The sequence below is a fragment of the Pinus tabuliformis genome, chromosome 8, assembly GCF_031772625.1.
Source record: "Pinus tabuliformis cultivar Carrire ecotype Pingquan chromosome 8, CPIR1, whole genome shotgun sequence".
Taxonomy (NCBI): domain Eukaryota; kingdom Viridiplantae; phylum Streptophyta; class Pinopsida; order Pinales; family Pinaceae; genus Pinus; species Pinus tabuliformis.
In genome coordinates this window covers 418,766,740-418,785,303 of record NC_142294.1, presented here as the reverse complement: position 1 = coordinate 418,785,303, position 18,564 = coordinate 418,766,740, and the positions used below count along the sequence as shown (strand labels likewise).

Sequence of the window (18,564 nt, the reverse complement as noted above, 5' to 3'; positions counted from 1 at the left end):
ATGAAAAGTGCCAAAAATGCATCGGAAGATTATGTAGCCTTACCCATACCGGCATTTTTGATACCACCATGGTGTTTGGATCAAACTCCGGAAACCAGGGGGTGACAAATAATCCCGCACTGCCCCAGAACCATGGTCCTTCGGTAAGAGCTTTATCCCTCTCTTCTTCGACGCGAAAGACTACAATGAAGAATCCTTTCGAGCATAGGTGAATCCGGCAGTTTTTTGTCCATGTCATGTGTATCCATTGGTACAATGCATCCGATCTAGGCCAGAAGCCGTTAAATCTACAAATGACTGCATTTTTTTGTAGATCTGTGAAAATGCCCTTTACCTCTGGGATGTCCAAACGAATGGAGGGACTCTCTGGTGCTTCATCTATGATATACTGCCCTGGAGGGGTATTTACATTTGCATGTTCTTTCCCCTTTTGATTTTCTGTCCCCTTTGCTGCATCTTTGTAGGATCCTGTAGATTTTGATGTAGATCCCTTTGATCCACCTCGCAGCCGGTGATTGAGAATAACAGTTGAATCTTTTGCAACCCTGTAATGCTGGAGGGTGTGATGTTCCTGCATGCATTTCCCTGAAGATATTAAGATTTGAACTGCAGCTGGGATTCCCAGTTTGTCCTGGATTTTTTGTTTAAGCTCCAGAACCCTCATGCTTCCCCAGATCTGCAAACACAAATGTCTGCCTTCTGTTGTTCTAATGAAAATTTGTTGCACTGCCGAGAAAATAGGGATTTCATCTAGATCTACAACTTTTCTCATTAAAATACGCCCTGGGACGGCCGTTCCACACCACGGCGCATTGGATAGAGGCAGCGAAATACGCCTCTCTCCTTCATAATCGCAGGCAGATTTTTGACCCTGCAATACGATCTCGGTTGATGAGGGAACATTGCGACTGGCTAGAACCGATTGAGTTGGGTAAAAACCACCTTCTATTGCCGCCGTGAGAAGACTTTTCTGCACCCTGTGAGAGGGGAGGCATAACCTTCGTATTTTCCTGAGTGTTGTTGCGTTGAGGTCCTTTCCCACTTCAGATCCGAACCAGTACCCAGGGGTGGCGTCAGTTCCATAGCATTCAGCGGCCTGCCGACCTGCAGGATCATAGCGGAGCAGTTCTGTTGAGGTCGCGTCGGCGCAAAGAGAACCTCCTGAAACCCTAGCAAACTTCGCCGCCATCGCTCTCGTTGAAGGTTTGAGCTTATTTTCTCTTGTTCATATATATATTTTGGATTCAATGGGTGGGAAATTAAGGAAGACCTAAAAGACCAATTGTGGGTTTAGAGCTGATGCAGAGTCTACAAGTGTAGTGGGCCAATATGAATGAGGTATGTATGGAGGAATTTACTTGTTTATAGGGAAAGGTGAATGAGGTATGTATAGAGGAATTTACTTCTTTATGGGGAAAGACGAAAGAGGTATGTATGGGGTACTTGTTTGTTACTAAGTTACATGGTTTCATGCCCATTTTAATTGAACTCATTTGTTGCTTCATCTTTATATCATGCCTGTTTGTTGACATTTTGTGCAATACAGATCCAAAATGGTGAAGAGCCACTGCTGAAACTATCGAATAAATTTGTGTGATGTGAGGCACCGTAGCAAAGGTATAATTGAATGCATATTATATTATTTGAGATTTATTTATATATTGAGTGCTATGCAAATGTAGGGAAATGAAGGTGGAAGAGCATTGATAAAACTACAAAAATATTTGTGTGAGAGACTTGCAGATGTGTAGGAGCCCACAAGTGTAGTGGGCAAAGGCAAATGAGGTATGTATGAGAAAATTTACTTGTTTATGGGAGAATGCGAAAGTGGTATGTACGAGGGAACTTGTTTGTTACTAAATTATATGGTTTTGATTCCCATTTTAATTTAACTCATTTATTGATTCATTATTATATAATATGCGTTTGTTGAAATTTAGATGCAATACAGATCAAGAAAGGTGAAGGACCACTAGTGAAACTACTGAATATCTTTCTGTGATGTGAGACACCATCTCAAAGGTATAATTGAATGCATATTATATTATTTGGGATTTATTTATATAATGAACACTATGCAAATGTAGGTAAAGGAAGGTGGAGGAGCACTGATGAAACTATGGAAATATTTTAGTGTGAGAAAGTTGCAGATTTGTAGGAGAGTTTAGAGCCAGCAGGTGAGTTCAAGGATATTTTCTCATTTTAGTACAATGGTTCTCCTTTCCGCTTTCTTGTTGAGGAATTATGATTTGTTGTGATTACATAAGATGTATTTTTGCATAATATTGCTTAGAAGACAATTATTTTTCATTTATGATATTCTCATAATATATTTAAGTGTCTATTTTGATTTTTATTTGATATATTGAGTGGGAAATTAGGGTAGGTTCTAACAACCCAAGATTCTTTAGGTGTAGTGGCTAAAGGTCAATGTTGTTCCATATGCATAGTCCCATATGTGTTTTTATTTAAATTTGAGCAATCTTACATTATTACCCATTTGTTTAATTATTGAATGCAATGCAATGCAGGTAAAGGAATGTGGTGGATCATTGATGAAGCTACTAAAATATTTTCATGAGACATTATAGTAGAGTTCAGAGTAAAAGGTGGAGGCGACTTTTCGTTTGGTGTGAAATCATGTATGATATGCTATTTAATCTTTCTTGATTGCTCATAAGGTTTTCAATCCGCATTTAAGATTCTGATAAGATATTTTGATATTTGTTTCATTTTCATAATATTTCATGTGTATTTCATATTTTTTAGAATATTTTATAGTATCTACTTAATACTTATTTACTTTTTGGTGTGCAGGGTACCCTTGGTTGGCCATGGATGCTTTTTGCAGTTTCCGTGCAAAGTCTATCTCTTGTTTGTGTTTTTCTCTTTTGCTTTTTTTATTTTCATTGAATTTTTTTTATTGTTGGTCATTTTGTTTCTATTGCTATTTTTTTTTAATATTGTGTCTCTTATATCTTCGTATTTTTCTATTGTTGTTTTATTTTGTTTTTTAGTGTTGTGGCTCTTATATAATTGTATTTGTGAGCATGGCCATGCTAACTTATGGTTTCATTTTTTTTGGTCCTTTGAGCTTATTTCTTTTGTTGCATGTTTTTCTTGGATTTAATGGATGGATAAATTATGGAAGAGTTTAACAACCCATTGTGTGGGTTTAGGGCTAACGTGGGCAAAGGCGAATGAGGTATGTATGGAGGAATTTACTTGTTTACAAGGAAAGGTGAAAGAGGTATGTATGGGGGAACTTATTTGTTTGTTACTAAATTATAAGGTTTCATGCACATTTTAATTGAACTCATTTGTTGTTTCATCATTGTATTATGTATGTTTGTTGAAATTTATTTCAATACAGATCAAGAAAGACGAAGGACCAGTAGTGAAACTACTGAATATGTTTGTGATGTTAGACATCATAGTAAAGGTATAACTGAATACATTTTATATTATTTTTTATATTTATTTATATAATAATTGTTATGCAAATGTAGGTAAACGAACGTGGAGGAGCATTGATAAAACTTGTGGATGTGTAGGAGTCCACAAGTGTAGTGGACAAAGACGAATGAGGTATGTGTGGAGAAATTAGTGATGTGAGGCACCATAACAAAGATATAATTGAATGTGTATTATATTATTTAGGATTTATTTATATAATTGGTGATCTATGCAAATGTAGGTAAAGGAGGGTGGAAGAGGAATGATAAAACTACATAAATATTTTTGTGTGGGAGACTTGCAGATGTGTAGTAGTGCACAAAGGCGAATGAGGTATGTATGGGGAAATTTATGGGAAAATGTGAAAGAGGTATATACGAGGGAACTCACTTGTTTGTTACTAAATTATATGGTTTTATTTCCATTTTAATTTAACTCATTTGTTGATTCATTATTATATAATGTGTGTTTGTTGAAATTTAGATGCAATATAAATTAAGAAAGGTGAAGGACCACTCGTGAAACTACTGCATATCTTTCTATGATGTAAGGCACCATAGCAAATGTATAATTGAATGCATATTACATTATTTGAGATTTATTTTATATAATGAATGCTCTGCAAATGTAGGTAAAGGGAGGTGGAGGAGAATTGATGTAACTATAGAAATATTTTTGTGTGAGAAAGCTGCAAATGTGTAGGAGAGTTTAGAGCTAGAAGGTGAGTTCAAAAATATCTTCTCATTTCAGTACAATGGTCCTCTCTTCTCCTTTCTTCTCGAGGAATTATGATTATGATTTTTTGTGATTGCATACGATGTATTTTTGCATAATATTGCTTAGAAAACATTTTGTTTTCATTTATGATATTCTCCTAATATATTAAAGTGTTTATTTTTATTTGTATTTGGTACATTGAGTGGGATATTTGTATTTGGTAAATTGAGTGGGAAATTAGGGTAAGTCCTAACAACCCATGATTCCGTAGTTGTAGTGGGTAAAGGTCAATGTTGTGGCATATTTGTTTTTATTTAAATTTTAGCTATCTTACATTATTAGCCATTTGTTTAATTAATTAATGCAATGCAATGCAGGTAAAGGAATGTGGTGGATCATTGATGAAGCTACTGAAATATTTTCATGAGACATTGTAGTAAACTACAGAGGAAAAGTGGAGGTCAATTTTTGTTTGGTGCGAAATTCATGTAGGATGCCATTTAATATTTTATTGTTTCAAATAATATAGTTTTCTCCATCCTTATTTAGTATTTATAGTACACCTTGTTTGCATAGGATGTACTTTGTAGTGCATAAGATTACTTATAAGATTTTCAGTCTGTATTTAAGATTCACATAAGATATTTTGATATATGTTTCATATTTCTCATAGTATTTCATGCTTATTTAATATTTTTTAGAATAGTTTCTAGTCTTTATTATAATACTTATTTATTTTTTGGTGTGCAGGGTCCCCTTGGTTGGCTATGGGTGCTTTTTGCAGTTGTAATGCAGGGATTATCTCTTATTTGATTTTTATGTTTTGCTTTTGTTATTTTCGTTACATTTTTCCATTGTTGGTCATTTTTGTTTCTATTGATATTTTTTTTGGTGTTTAAATGCTGTGGCTCTTATATCTTTGTATTTTTTCGTTGCATTTTTCTATTGTTGTTTTATTTTGTTTTTCAATGTTGTGGCTCTTATATCATTGTATTTGTGAGCATGGCCATGCTAACTTATGGTTTGGTATTTTTTTTTGTGTCCTTTGAGTTTTTTTTTTTTTTTTTGTTACATATTTTTTCTTGGATTCATTGGGTGGGCAAATTATGGAAGACCTTGACAACCCATAGTGTGGGTTTGGGGTTGATGCAGAGTCTACAAGTGTAGTGGGCAAAGACGAATGAGGTATGTATGGAGGAATTTACTTGTTTATGGGGAAAGGCGAAAGAGGTATGTATGGGGGAACTTAGTTGTTTGTTACTAAATTATTTGGTTTCATGCATATTTTAATTTAACTCATTTGTTGTTTCATCATTGTATCATGTATGTTTGTTGAAATTTAGTTCAATATGGATCAAGAAAGGTGAAGAACCATTAATGAAACTACTGAATATGTTTGTGATGTGAGACACCATAGCAAAGGTATAATTAAATACATATTATATTATTTTTTATATTTATTTATATAATAAGTGCTATGCAAAATTGCAAATGTAGGATTCCACAAGTGTAGTGGGGAAAGGCGAATGAGGTATGCATGGAGAAATTTACTTGTTTATTTGCAAAGGCAAAATAGGTATGTACGAGGGAACTTAGTTGTTTGTTACTAAATTATCTGGTTTCATGCATATTTTAATTGAACCCATTTGTTGTTTCATCATTGCATCATGTATGTTTGTTGAAATTTAGGTATGTATGTTTGTTGCAAAGTCGTATGAGGTATGTATGGAGGAATTTACTTGTTTATGGAGAGAGGCGAAAGAGGTATGTATGGAGGAACTTAATTGTTTGTTATTAAATTATTTGGTTGCATGCATATTTTAATTGAACTCATTTGTTGTTTCATTATTGTATCATGTATGTTTGTTGAAATTTAGTTCAATACAAATCAAAAAAGGTGAAGGACCATTAATGAATCTACTGAATATGTTGGTGATGTGAGACACCGTAACAAAGGTGTTTGTGATGTGAGGCACCATAGCTAAGGTATAATTGAATACATATTATATTATTTTTATATAATAAGTGCTATGCAAATGTAGGTAAAGCAACGTGGAGGAGCATTAATAAAACTTGTGGATGTGTAGGAGTCCACAAGCGTAGTGGGCAAAGGCGAATGAGGTATGTTTGGCGAAATTTACTTGTTTAGTCGCAAAGGTGAAAGAGGTATGTAAGAGGGAACTTAGTTGTTTGTTACTAAATTATTTGGTTTCATACATATTTTAATTGAACTCATTTGTTGTTTCATCATTGTATCATGTATGTTTGTTGAAATTTAGTTCAATACAGATCAAGAAAGGTGAAGGACCATTAGTGAAATTTCTGAATATGTTTGTGATGTGAGGCACCATAGCAAAGGTATAATTGAATACATATTATGTTATTTGTTATATTTATTTATATAACAAGTGTTATGCAAATGCATGTAAAACCACATGGAGGAGCATTGATAAAACTTGTGGATGTGTACAAGTCCACAAGTGTAGTGGGCAAAGGCAAATGAGGTATGTGTGGAGAAATTTACTTGTTTATTTGCAAAGGCGAAAGAGGTATGTATGAGGGAGCTTGTTTGTTACTAAATTATATGGTTTTGATTTCCATTTTAATTTAAGTCATTTATTGATTTATTGTTATAGGATGTGCGTTTGTTCAAATTTAGATGCAATGCAGATCAAGAAAGGTGAAGGACCATGGGTGAAACTACTGAATATCTATCTATGATGTGAGACATCATAACAAAGGTATACTGAATGCATATTATATTGTTTGGGATTTATTTATATAATGAATACTATGCAAATGTAGGTAAAGGAAGACAAAGGAGAATTGATGAAACTACATAAATATTTTTGTGTGAGAAATTTACAGATGTGTAGGAGAGTGTAGAGCTAGAAAGCGAGTTCAAGGATATCTTCTCATTCCAATGCAACGGTACTCCTTTCTCGCTTCTTGTTAAGGAATTATGATTTTTTGTGATTGCATAAGATATATTTTTGCATAATATTGCTTATGAAACATTTTGTTTTCAATTATGATATTCTCATAAGATATTTGTTTCATGTTTCTTAGAATATTTTGTGTATTAAATATATTATTCATAATATGTTTTTGGTGTGCAGGGTGTCCTTTGTTGGCCATCGACGCATTTTGGGATTACTACTCAGTGTCTCCATCTATTGTTTCTTTTTGTTTGTTTGTTTAGTTTTGTTGTTTTTTTGCTATTGTTGGTTGCATCTTTCGTTATTGTTGTGTGCTTTTTTTTTTAAATGACTTTTACGTGTTTTTTTTTAAGCATGGCCATGCTAATTTGTTATTTGATATTTTGTTTTTTTATGTGTTCTTTCATCTATTTTTCTTACGTGATATTTTATTTTTCTTATATGATTATTCATCTATTTTTCTTCTTTCCCTTTTTATGGGATTTAGTGGTTGGAGAAATTGAATAGGTCTTTACAACCTATATTTGGGTTTAGTTCCAAAAGTGTTGCGGGAAAAGGCGATGGAGGTATGTATTGAGGAATTTACTTGTTTGCTAGTACATAACTATATGGTTATATGGTTCCATGCTTGTTTTAATTAAACTCATTTGTTGCTTTATAATTATATCATTTGTTTAAATTTAAATGCAATGAAGGTGGAGGCCCACTGATGAAGTGATTTGATATCTTTGTGTGAGAGATTTTGGACACTACAACAAAGGTTGTGGCCATGTCATAGAGGGTAAGTTATCTTTTGGGATAGAGGGTGAGTTTATTTATTTATTTATTTGGTCTTTCCACTCCCATGGCTTTTATTTGTTTGCATTTGTGAGCATGTTCTCATAAACGAAGTCAAATATCCCAAATAGTAGTAGCAACCTCACCTTAAAATGTGCTTTTCTAGAAGAGTTATTCAATCAAGATAGACAAGATATGTGGACAACTTGCCAGCATGAGAAGATGTGCAAGTAAAACCTCCTTCATATGTGTGTCTTTCAACCTTTCAAGTGGCCAATCTTCAATTGAATGCATGCAATTATGTGTAAATAATCCCTTTGCAGTGAAAATTATGCAGTGAATGATGGAAAATAACATTTGTAGCTAAATACAGTGCACCAATATGAAATGACTAAATAGGTAGCCCCATTTAGCATAAACAATGTGCATAAACTTAACATGAAGCCATAGATGTCGTCAATCAACATAAACAATGTGCATAAACTATGTACCATGAACCCATCTTCCTCAAACTAGTTGTTGTTTTTCAATTTTGTAGGTAAGGTATGATAGACGTTTTCCTTTTAGACACCTTTAATCTCCTCAAATAGGTTGAACTTCTTGTTTGTGTAAAAAAGTATTGCCTGGGCTCATTCTAGCGGGTCCAGTGAATGGACTCACCGAGAAAGGGCCAAAGTCTATGGCAACAATGAGGAGGGGTTGCCACTATTACCTCAACAAACTTCCTCCTGCTATTTAGTGATTTCAACCACAAGGGAGGTTTCCCTATGCCACCTACAAGGTGTATTCTAATACTATGGCTCAAGATGACTTTTTTTGGAGTTCCCGAGATAGGTAGAGGGCTTGGTAGGGCCTAATATGACCAAAATATTCAAAGCTAGGGTTCATGCTCTCTAAGGTTAGACTAATGACCCCTATGCAATAAAACAACACATTATGCACAAATTTGTTTTTAAAACCCTAGTGATTACCCTAGATGTTTAAGAGAGAGAGGGTTTAGGGAAATTTAATTTAGCAGCACAATTATAGACTAGTGCCTTAACCTACAAGGGCAACAAATGCTCTAATACTCAAATAGTGTGATGTCACCCTCCAAATGAGCTCAATAAGCCCTCAAGTGTGAGGTAATGTTAAGGAGTGCTCCATACTCCATGAATTGCCTTAAGGATCATGTGTAAGCCATCAAAAGTCTCCATGACTATATGTCATGCACAAAAGTGCCCTACATCACCCTTGCAAGAGGAAAATGAGTGACATGACATCAAAATATCTCAAGTGGTTTGGCCCCAAGGTGGTGTACAAACCCTCCTTCGTCATCTCAAGGATGACCCATCTAGGCTCTAGATCTGGTGATGCCCATCAAATAGTGTCAAGGCCGGCCTGGGGCATCCTGGGTCGACTACGCACATCATCAATATCCCCAACACTAAGCATCATTGTGAAGTCCTCATATAGCACAACACTCTTCTCTAGGTAGGTGGTGATGCCCATCAAATAGTGTCAAGGCCAGCCTAGGGGCATCCTAGGTCCACTATGCACATCATCAATATCCCCAACACTAAGCATCATTGTGAAGTCCTCATATAGCACAACACTCTTCTATAGGTAGGCAATGTTGCACCAACAAAGTTGATCTCTCTCTCTCTTTGTACTAGATAGTACAACTACTAGTGTGTTGACGAGGTGGGGCAATCACCTCAAGAAGCGTCTGCTGTGTGATGTGGACCACCTGACAAAACCTCGTCAAGATCTAGTGTAAATCAATCAATCATTAGGTAACTAAAAACCGTGGATGCATCGTAGTGGCCCATACTTAAAGTTAGGGGCACAACCAATACTTCACACAAATATCACCATCAAATATCTAACTAGACCAAGTCCCATATAGGTGTTTCCTCTCTTATGTTTGAAATTGTTAAATGGATAATCCTCTTAGGTGTTTCCAACCCCCAAGGGGAAGTGACAGGCGCCAAGTCAACCCATTAATCCATTGGTGCATGTGTAGATGATGGTAATGTAGTGGGAAAGACTTCAGGGCCAAGGGCCATAGCCAAGTCACCATCTAATGGTGGTCCAATATCCTAGGTATATAGATGTAAGGGGGGAATAGTCGTGGAGGCATGAGTTACCCCTTTCCTTGGCTTGCTTTTTTCACACCTCTGGTGCACCTTTTACTTCTTTATCATAATGTTTTTATATGGGTGTGTAGCTCGGGAGGCCAAGCTTGCATTTGGAAGATTTAGAATCTATTAACTCTTAAGATGAGATGGTTTATTGCTCATCAGGGTTGGGACAATACAGGGGTTCCTTTTCATGTTTGGAGCATCAAGTGCTCTAGGAATCATGTGATGGCTAATTGTGGGGGGTGATGGGGAGGGGGTGATTTTGCCCACATGCTAATTTTTATCCCAACCATTTTTGCATTTTTCCTTTATTGTGCCTTTCTTTGCTTTTATCATTCTTTTAGCCGCATCAACGTCTAGGGAAATGTTTTCTAGCCCAAACACTAGGATGAGGATGAGAGTATGCTAATCCCCATGGCCAATGACCACCTGCTCGAAGAATGGATATAGAATAGAGGGAATGATGGAAAGTGGCAAGTATGGAATATCACAGGTATGCTACTTCATGTGAAAATTCCACAATAGGAACCCCTACTACAGCAAACTGATGTTACTTCTCCTACTTGTTAATCCATACAAGTTATTCACTGTGTTCTACTGTAAATATCGAAGTAAATACCACTGGAGCCTTCACTTATATAATTATTATACGGAAACAAGAGACTGAGCAAGAAAGAAAATACAACACAATAAACACATTTATTTTTGGACGAATGTCCTTGAAAAAACCTAATGCGGGAAAACCGGTGCAACAACTTTGAGGGTTTATTATTATTAAGCAGTAGCTTTGAATACAACTCTGGATGCCCTTCCAGCAATCCAGTTACAGAGAAAAAGACACTCGCAGAAAACTTTTGAGATTACCTCACTTCACCCAGCAAATCCCTGTGATTCGGCAACTGAACTGACTATCCTCGACTACAACTAGGATGCCCCTTTGCAGTAACTGTGTGGGCTTGCGTGGAGCTCTCTAAGGCTCTGCATCAGCTCTGCACTGGGTCTCCCTGCCTCCTGGAACTCTGACGTCAACCCACCCGGTTGATCCGGCAACTCCCTGGTAATTTCGGACTTCTCTTGGAAGGAAACTCTGCCTCTGCACTAGCCCTTCTGGCTCTGCGTCAAGCATTGCGTGGGCCCTCTTGGCCCAACGTCAGTCCTTCCTGGGTCTGCGCTGCCTCCACTGGTACTTCTCTGCCTCCTTGTTGAGTATTCAGGGTTCTGGAGAAGATCCTCCAACCCAACTATCTCTGCCCTTCAACAGCAAGAAATATCCTCAATCAAATTTTCCTCTTGAGAACTTCTCACTTCAGAGAATCGATTTCTTGATCTCTCTTGGTGTATTTTCCAAATGACGCTCAAACCCTTTCTTACATCTTCCCGTTGGACAACCAACGGCTTTGATTAACTCCTAATAAAAGGCTCAGATCGTTTTGACTTGATCTCCGTCTTTTTCTAGAAGTTACACCCACAATTAGATTAATATCCATTAATATTTTAATTTTCCCAAGTTTAGACTTAGGAACTCCATTAAAAATATTAATTATTTTAATATAATCGTCTCTGGGTGGAATTTCCCAAAACGCTTTCTGGGTTCGTTGGAATGCATGTGCCTAAGCCTCTCTGCAAAATTTTAGGCCTACAGCACATCCAGTGCTACCCCAAATCAACACTCCCTCTTAGCGAGGAATGTGCTCTAGCAATATATTGCTGTTGCATATTGCTATGACTCTGAAGCATCGTCCTCTACACTGCTGATGTCTGACATGCTGTCCACCAACTACTGCGCTGCTGCTACAACTGTACTCCTGCCTTTGACACTGCCACCGCCATTGCTACATTTGTACTAGAACTCCCTCTCAAATGCTGCGTCTACTATGCTGTTAGTACTGCCACTGCTAACACTGGATCTGTACTGCAACTCAGTTACTGAGAGAAGAAACTGTAAAACATCCAATATTACTGAACTAATTGTGTTTAGTATGATACCACATGAATGCTGGAACTGAATGCTGCTAGTTTCTGTGCTGACCCTCTAAATCTACTCCGCTGTTGCTGACCTCTGCCTTGTGCCATCTGCACTGCTGCCAACTCTGCTTTGGTTTGTTCAGTCTCTCGCGGTGCTAGCTACTGCAACTGTCTCCCCAACACTCCTCGACACCATCTACACTAGTCCATCCCCTTACTGCAAAACTAGGCTTACGTAGCAAGGTCTTGATCAAAGAGGTGGACTCCTCAAGGATCCTGCCCATCTGTAGCTCTTTCGAACTACAACTCCAAATCAGCCCACCTCCCTCCTGGAGGTATCTCAGCTGTCATGGTGAACTCCTCCTGTTCGATCTTTGCGGCTGCAACCTTAGGATCGTGCTTCTCATCCTTGTCCTTTTTCTTCAAAGGACACTAGGATGCATAGTGGCCCATCTCGCCACATCTGAAACACTTCACCTTAGAGACGTCCTTCTTTCGTCTCTGTTGCCCCAGTCGCCCCTTCGATGCAAGGGCTGCATTGTCCTCCTCCTCCTTGGGCTTTGACCCACTGTTGTTGCTGCTTCCGTCATGTTTTACCTTGACCAGGTCTCTCCTTAACTCCTCTTGTTTTAGAGCTACCCACATCTCATCCCAATTAGGCAATGTTGCTCTGCCCAGGATACTCTGGACAAATACTTGCCACTCATATGAGACAAAATTGAGGGCCAGTCTAACCAACTCTGAATCCCGAGGTGTATGCCCCGCAGCAGACAATTCATCACGAGTCTCCTTCAACTTCGTGAAGAATGGATCCACATGATCTCCCTTCTGCATCTGAGCAGATCTTAGCTTCTGCTTTAAGTACATCTTCCGTTGCTCAGAAGATCCCTTATATAACGTGGCCAAGGCATCCCACATCTCCTTAGCAGTGGCTTTGCTAGTGACATGACACACCACATGATCCTTGACTCCATCCAGGATCATCCTCTTGGCCTTTGCCATCTCAGCCTTGTACTTTTTTAGCGGATCTGCATCTGCAGGTTCAGCCAACACACTGTCGACGTACGTCTTGAGGGCATGCTCATCTAGAAGTAAAGACATTCTAGCCTTCCAGATGACGTAGTTGAATGCTTCGTCCAATCTGTCTTGATCCCTCAAAGCCACTGGTTGCCATATCTGCCAAAAATGTTGAAAATCCCCTCTCTGTTTCTCACTGCTGTTGCTCAGTCAATGAGAAAACGGACTTCTAGGTGGGAAGTTTGCAGAGGAAAAGTTCCCTCAAGGTGCTTCTCTTCCTTCTTCTGACGTTTTTCAGCCCAACAAACGACCTGCTGAAAATCTGCGTCCCACTAGCTCTCTCACGCTAAGGCTTAACCGTTGCTCCCTCTGCCCCTGCAAAAATTCGAACCGGAAGTCCTTCTCTCTGTCGACTCACTCGGATAAAGACTGCCTCAAAAATCTTCCTTCCTGGCTTGGAACTACGTAAGCCCTCTGGGGGTTTCGAACCGCTGCCTCCTACAACTTTTTCGAACTCACTTTTGCTCAGCGCTAAATCTACCGTCTCTGCTCTTCTTTCTTCATCTGCAGCTCTGGTACCATGTGAAAATTCCACAATAGGAACCCCTGCTACAACAAACTGATGTTACTTCACCTACTTGTTAATCCATGCAAGTTATTTACTTTGTTCTATGGTAAATATTGAAGTAAATACTACTGCAGCCTTCACTTAATTAATTATTATACGAAAACAAGAGACTGAGCAAGAAAGAAAATACAACACAATAGACACCGTTATTTTTGGACAAATGTCCCCGGAAAAACCCAATGTCGGAAAACTGGTGCAATAGCTCTGAGGGTTTATTATTATTATTAAGCAGTAGTTCTGAATACAACTCTGGATGCCCTTCCGACAATCCAGTTACAGATAAAAAGACATTGGTAAAAAACTTAGTGAGATTACCTCACTTCACCTGGCAAATCCCTTTGATTCGGCAACTGAACTGACTATCCCCGACTACAACTGCACTGTCCCTTCACAGTGATTGCGTGGAGCTCTCTGAGGCTCTGCGTTGGGTCTCCCTGCCTCCTGGAGCTTTGATGTCAACCCTCCTAGTTGATCTGACAACTCCATGGCAATTTCGGACTTCTGCTGGAAGGCAACTCTGCCTCTGCGTCGACCCTTCTGGCTTTGCGTCAAGCACTACGTGGCCCTCCTGGCCCAATGTCAGTTTTTCTTGGGTCTGTGCTGCCTCCATTGGTGCTTCTCTGTCTCTCTGTTGAGTATTCAGGGTTCCGGAGAAGATCCTTGAACCCAACTATCCCTACCCCTCAACTACAAGAAATCTCCTCAATTGAATTTTCCTCCTGAGAACTTCTCACTTCAGAAAATAAATTTCTTGATATTTCTTGGTGTTTGATGATGTCCTGAGCTCTTGCTTTCAATGCTTCTATGATGCCTTGATGCATCCCATTTAGTGAATCATGATAGCCATATCTTACAATAGAAGACTTAGGAACTTGAAAAGAACTTAGGTGAGGAAGACTATCTAAATAGTGGAGATCTATTACTTCCTCCTTCTTGGATTTATTCTTTTCAGCTTCCTCCACTTCCTCGGTGATGTGGGCTTCTTCTCTTCCTCTTTTGTTATTGTCCTTCTTGAGCTTAGGACAATCTCTCCTATAGTGCCCATATTCTTGACACCCATAGCATTGTATTTTAGCCATGTTCTTCTTCTTTTTTCTGAGGACTAAACTTTCCAAATTTTCCCTTTCTTTTTGTCTTTGTAGCATATGCTTGATTTTGCTCACCTGCTCCCACATCAGATTTGGCCTTTAGTCTAGATTCTTCAATCTTGCACAGTGACCATAGATCTTGGAATGGAGTAGCTTCTTTCTTCCCATAAATACTTGAAGTAAAGTTACCCCACTCCTCCAGTAGTGCATTTAATACAACTATAGTCATTTCTCTATCGGACACGACTTTTCCGAATCTTGTAGTTGATCCCGGATTTTAGATATCCTCATAAAGTATGAGGCTATTCCATCTTCCCTTGATATCTTTAGCTTGTAGAGTTCTTGCCTTAATGAGATGACTTCTCCAACAATGCTTACGGAATACAACTCTACCAGTTTGTCATAGATTTCTTTTGAAGTGTCAAGTTTGGATACATATGGGATAAGGGGATCCTTGATAGATTCTATGAGAATCCTTGGAGCCCTAACTTTCCCTTTCATATAATCTGCAAGAGCTTGACCATCTTCCTTTCTTGGTTTAGTGATAGATCCTTTGACACGTTCCATAACGTCATTATCAATGAGATTCAGATCTATCATTTTCTTCCATGCAAGATAGTTTGAAGCCCCAACCAATTTGTTGCTTTCCTTGCAAAAAGACATTTTTACAAATTCATATACTTACTTGATAGGATGCTCCTTCTCCTTGCTTCTTCCTTGATGTTGATGATGATATAGAGAGTAGAAAACTTCTCCTTGATGAAGGTAGTTTTCTTCAAGAGTGATCCTTGATCCCACAAAGAGTGAGATCTCTTTGTATCCTTTGATGAAGATCAATGATGACTTCTTAGTGACGTCTTCAATGTTAAGGACCTTGATTTGTAGATCTCTTCAACTTGGCCTTCTTTTGTTGATGATGATCCGAAGACTTCTTTGTAGACTCCTTCTTCGATCTAGGGTTATAATGCTTCGTTTGTAGATCTTGTTTTAAAGATGATCTTTGCTTTGATGCCTTCTTCGAGATCTGATCCTTGAGTTTCCCTTGATAAGATGCCCTTACTTGACTTTGTCAACTTAGCTCTAATACCATGTTGAGAAATCTAGGGCATCGAGATTAGGTGTTTTCTCTTAATTATATCTGCTTGTGAATGCTTTTTACTTCTTGATTAGGATCTTCTTTTTCTTATGTTATTATAATGTCATTCTTCATTAAACAACTACCAAGCATAAACCATAAAGAGACGAGAGACACAAAATATAGGCTATCTGCTAGGGCCAAAACCTCTCACTCTTGAGAGGAAAATCCGAACAAATTCTTCTTCTTATAGAGATTCCAATTGACGAATACCAAGACCCTTGACCTATTTTCCGTTCCAAGACCAAGAGACAAGTTCCCTTGATGATAGGCAACTTTCTGCTCATTCCTTTGTCTGGGCTCCTCTTCCACTTCGACCTCCTTCTGCTTCAAACCTTCGACCTCCTTGAATTAGGTTTGCAATCCTAATTCTAACTTGTACATAAGACCTTTTCTTATGCCTTTCCTTCGCTTGGGATGGAGTCTCCTACTAGCTTGAATCGACCTCCCTTATGACTTGAACTTCTTTCAACTTGGTTGCCCAAAAGGACTGTAGTTATTCTCGGACCCTTCTGTTGCAACTGATCTTTTGCTACCCCACACGTGTAGAGGAAATTAACCCAAAAACAGACCTGAAATGAGGGTTCATACCTTCCTTCCTTCGCTTGATAACGGACTTCCTTTAGTGAGCTTCACACCTCTTGCTGCAGACTTGATAATCACTAAAATTCTCTTCCTGAAATGATGCTGAGCTGCCCTATAAATAGTTGTTGGAGCTTGTAATAAGCCGACTTGAAGAGGGTGAACTGACATGACTCGTTGGTGAAGATATTGTTTTTCTTCTTGAAGCTGACTTGAAGGAGAGATCTTGTGCTTGTCTTGGAGGGCTTTCATACTTAATTTAATGACTCACAAAATCTAACATGCCCAAGAAGGGTCCTTCATATATGACATTGACTCAATTTGTCTTTTATGACTAGATGACAAAACCTAAAGGTTCACAATGGGAGCCATTACTAAAAATAAAATTCTTTTCTCATGAAACCCATGAGATAAGCATTACACTAATAATTTTATTTTTCTTCTTTTCATCAATTACATAAAATCACAATTACACATGTCATTATGAAGACCGAACCTAGTTACACTTTTTAACAATTCATGACTTCAAATTGCTATTGTTGCTTTTCATGATATTCACTATGTCAAGAGAACTGTACTTGTCTCAATGCTTTCATTGTTTTAACAAAATGTGCTGAAATGCCGTCCATTTTGTTATAATTAAATGTTTTCATAACAAAGTTATAATTGAATGCATATTATGTTATTTAGGATTTATTGATATAGTGAGTGCTATGCAAATGCTGGTAAAGGAAGATGGAGGAGCATTGATAAAACTGCAGAAGTATTTTTGTGGGAGAGACTTGCAGATGTGTAGGATTCCACAAGTGGTGGGAAAAGGCAAATGAGGTATGTATGGGGACTCATTTGTTGATGCATGATTATATGATGTGTGTTTGTTGAAATTTAGATGCAATACAGATCAAGAAAGGTATTGAATTTGTTTCTGTGATGTGAGGTACCATAGCAAAGGTATAATTGAGTGCATATTATATTATTTCAGATTTATTTATATAATGAATGCTATGCAAGTGTAGGTAAAGAAAGTTGGAGGAGCATTGATGAAACTATAGAAATATTTTTGTGAGAGAGACTTGCAAATGTGTAGGAGAGTGTACAACAAGAAAGTGAGTTCAGGTGTATCTTCTCATTTCAATATAATGGTTCTCCTTTCTCCTTTTTTGTTGAAGAATTATGATTTTTGGTAATTGCATAAGATGTACTTTTGCATAATATTACTCAAAAATAATTTTGTTTTCATTTATGATATTCTTATAATATATTTAAGTGTTTATTTTGATTTCTATTTGGTACATTGTGTGGAAAATTAAAGTAGGTTCTAACAACCCATGATTCTAGAGGTGTAGTGGGTAAATGTTTATTTTGATTTCTATTTGGTACATTGAGTGGGAAATTAGGGTAGGTTCTAACAACCCATGATTCTATAAATGTAGTGGGTAAAGGTGAATGTTGTGGCAAATGTATGGTTCCATATGTATTTTTATTTAAATTTGAGTCATTTTACATTATTAGCCATCTGTTTAATTATTGAATGCGATGCAATGCAGCTAAAGGAATGTGCTGGATCATTGATGAAGCTACTGAAATATTTTCATGAGACACTATAGTAGAGTTTAGAGTAAAAGGTGGAGGTAGAGTAATATTTCATGTGTACTTAATATATTTTAGAATATTTTCTAGTCTCCGTTTAATACTTATTCATTTTTTGGTGTGCAGGGTCCCCTTGGTTGACCATGGATGCTTTTTGCAGTTGTAGTGCGCTATCTCTTATTTGAGTTATATGTTTTACTTTTGTTGTTTTCGTTGTATTTTTCTATTGTTGGTCATTTTTGTTTCTTTTGTTGTTCTATTTTGTTTTTATAATGTTGTGGCTTTTATATATTTGTATTTGTGAGCATGGCCATGCTAACTTACGATTTGGTATTTTGCTTTTTTTTTGTGTTTTTTGAGCTTATTTTCTCTTGTTCATATATATATATATATATGTTTTTTTTGGATTCAATGGGTGGGGAAATTAAAGAAGACCTAAAAGACCAATTGTGGGTTTAGGGCTGATGCGGAGTCTACAAGTGTAGTGGGCAAACGTGAATGAGGTATGTATGAAGGAATTTACTTCTTTATGGGGAATATGGGGTAC

At 37.6% G+C, this 18,564-nt stretch overlaps 1 long non-coding RNA gene across 3 annotated transcripts; it reads left to right on the top strand.

Moving 5' to 3' along the window:
- Window positions 1–2,828: 2,828 nt before the first annotated feature.
- Window positions 2,829–18,537, top strand: LOC149235837 (uncharacterized). 3 transcript variants are annotated; one of them, XR_016246195.1, is made up of 12 exons: window positions 2,829–3,588; window positions 3,698–4,177; window positions 4,551–4,661; window positions 4,924–5,749; window positions 5,863–6,159; window positions 6,261–6,914; window positions 7,042–7,104; window positions 7,293–7,678; window positions 7,808–7,893; window positions 17,118–17,255; window positions 17,444–17,533; window positions 17,975–18,537. It is a non-coding gene; the product is annotated as an uncharacterized LOC149235837 (long non-coding RNA). The 3 variants fall into 3 exon arrangements; XR_016246194.1 differs by having other exon boundaries at window positions 17,444–17,543; XR_016246193.1 differs by lacking the exons at window positions 7,042–7,104; window positions 7,293–7,678; window positions 7,808–7,893; ... (1 more) ...; window positions 17,444–17,533; window positions 17,975–18,537 and having other exon boundaries at window positions 5,863–5,937; window positions 6,051–6,159; window positions 6,261–6,800.
- Window positions 18,538–18,564: the final 27 nt, after the last annotated feature.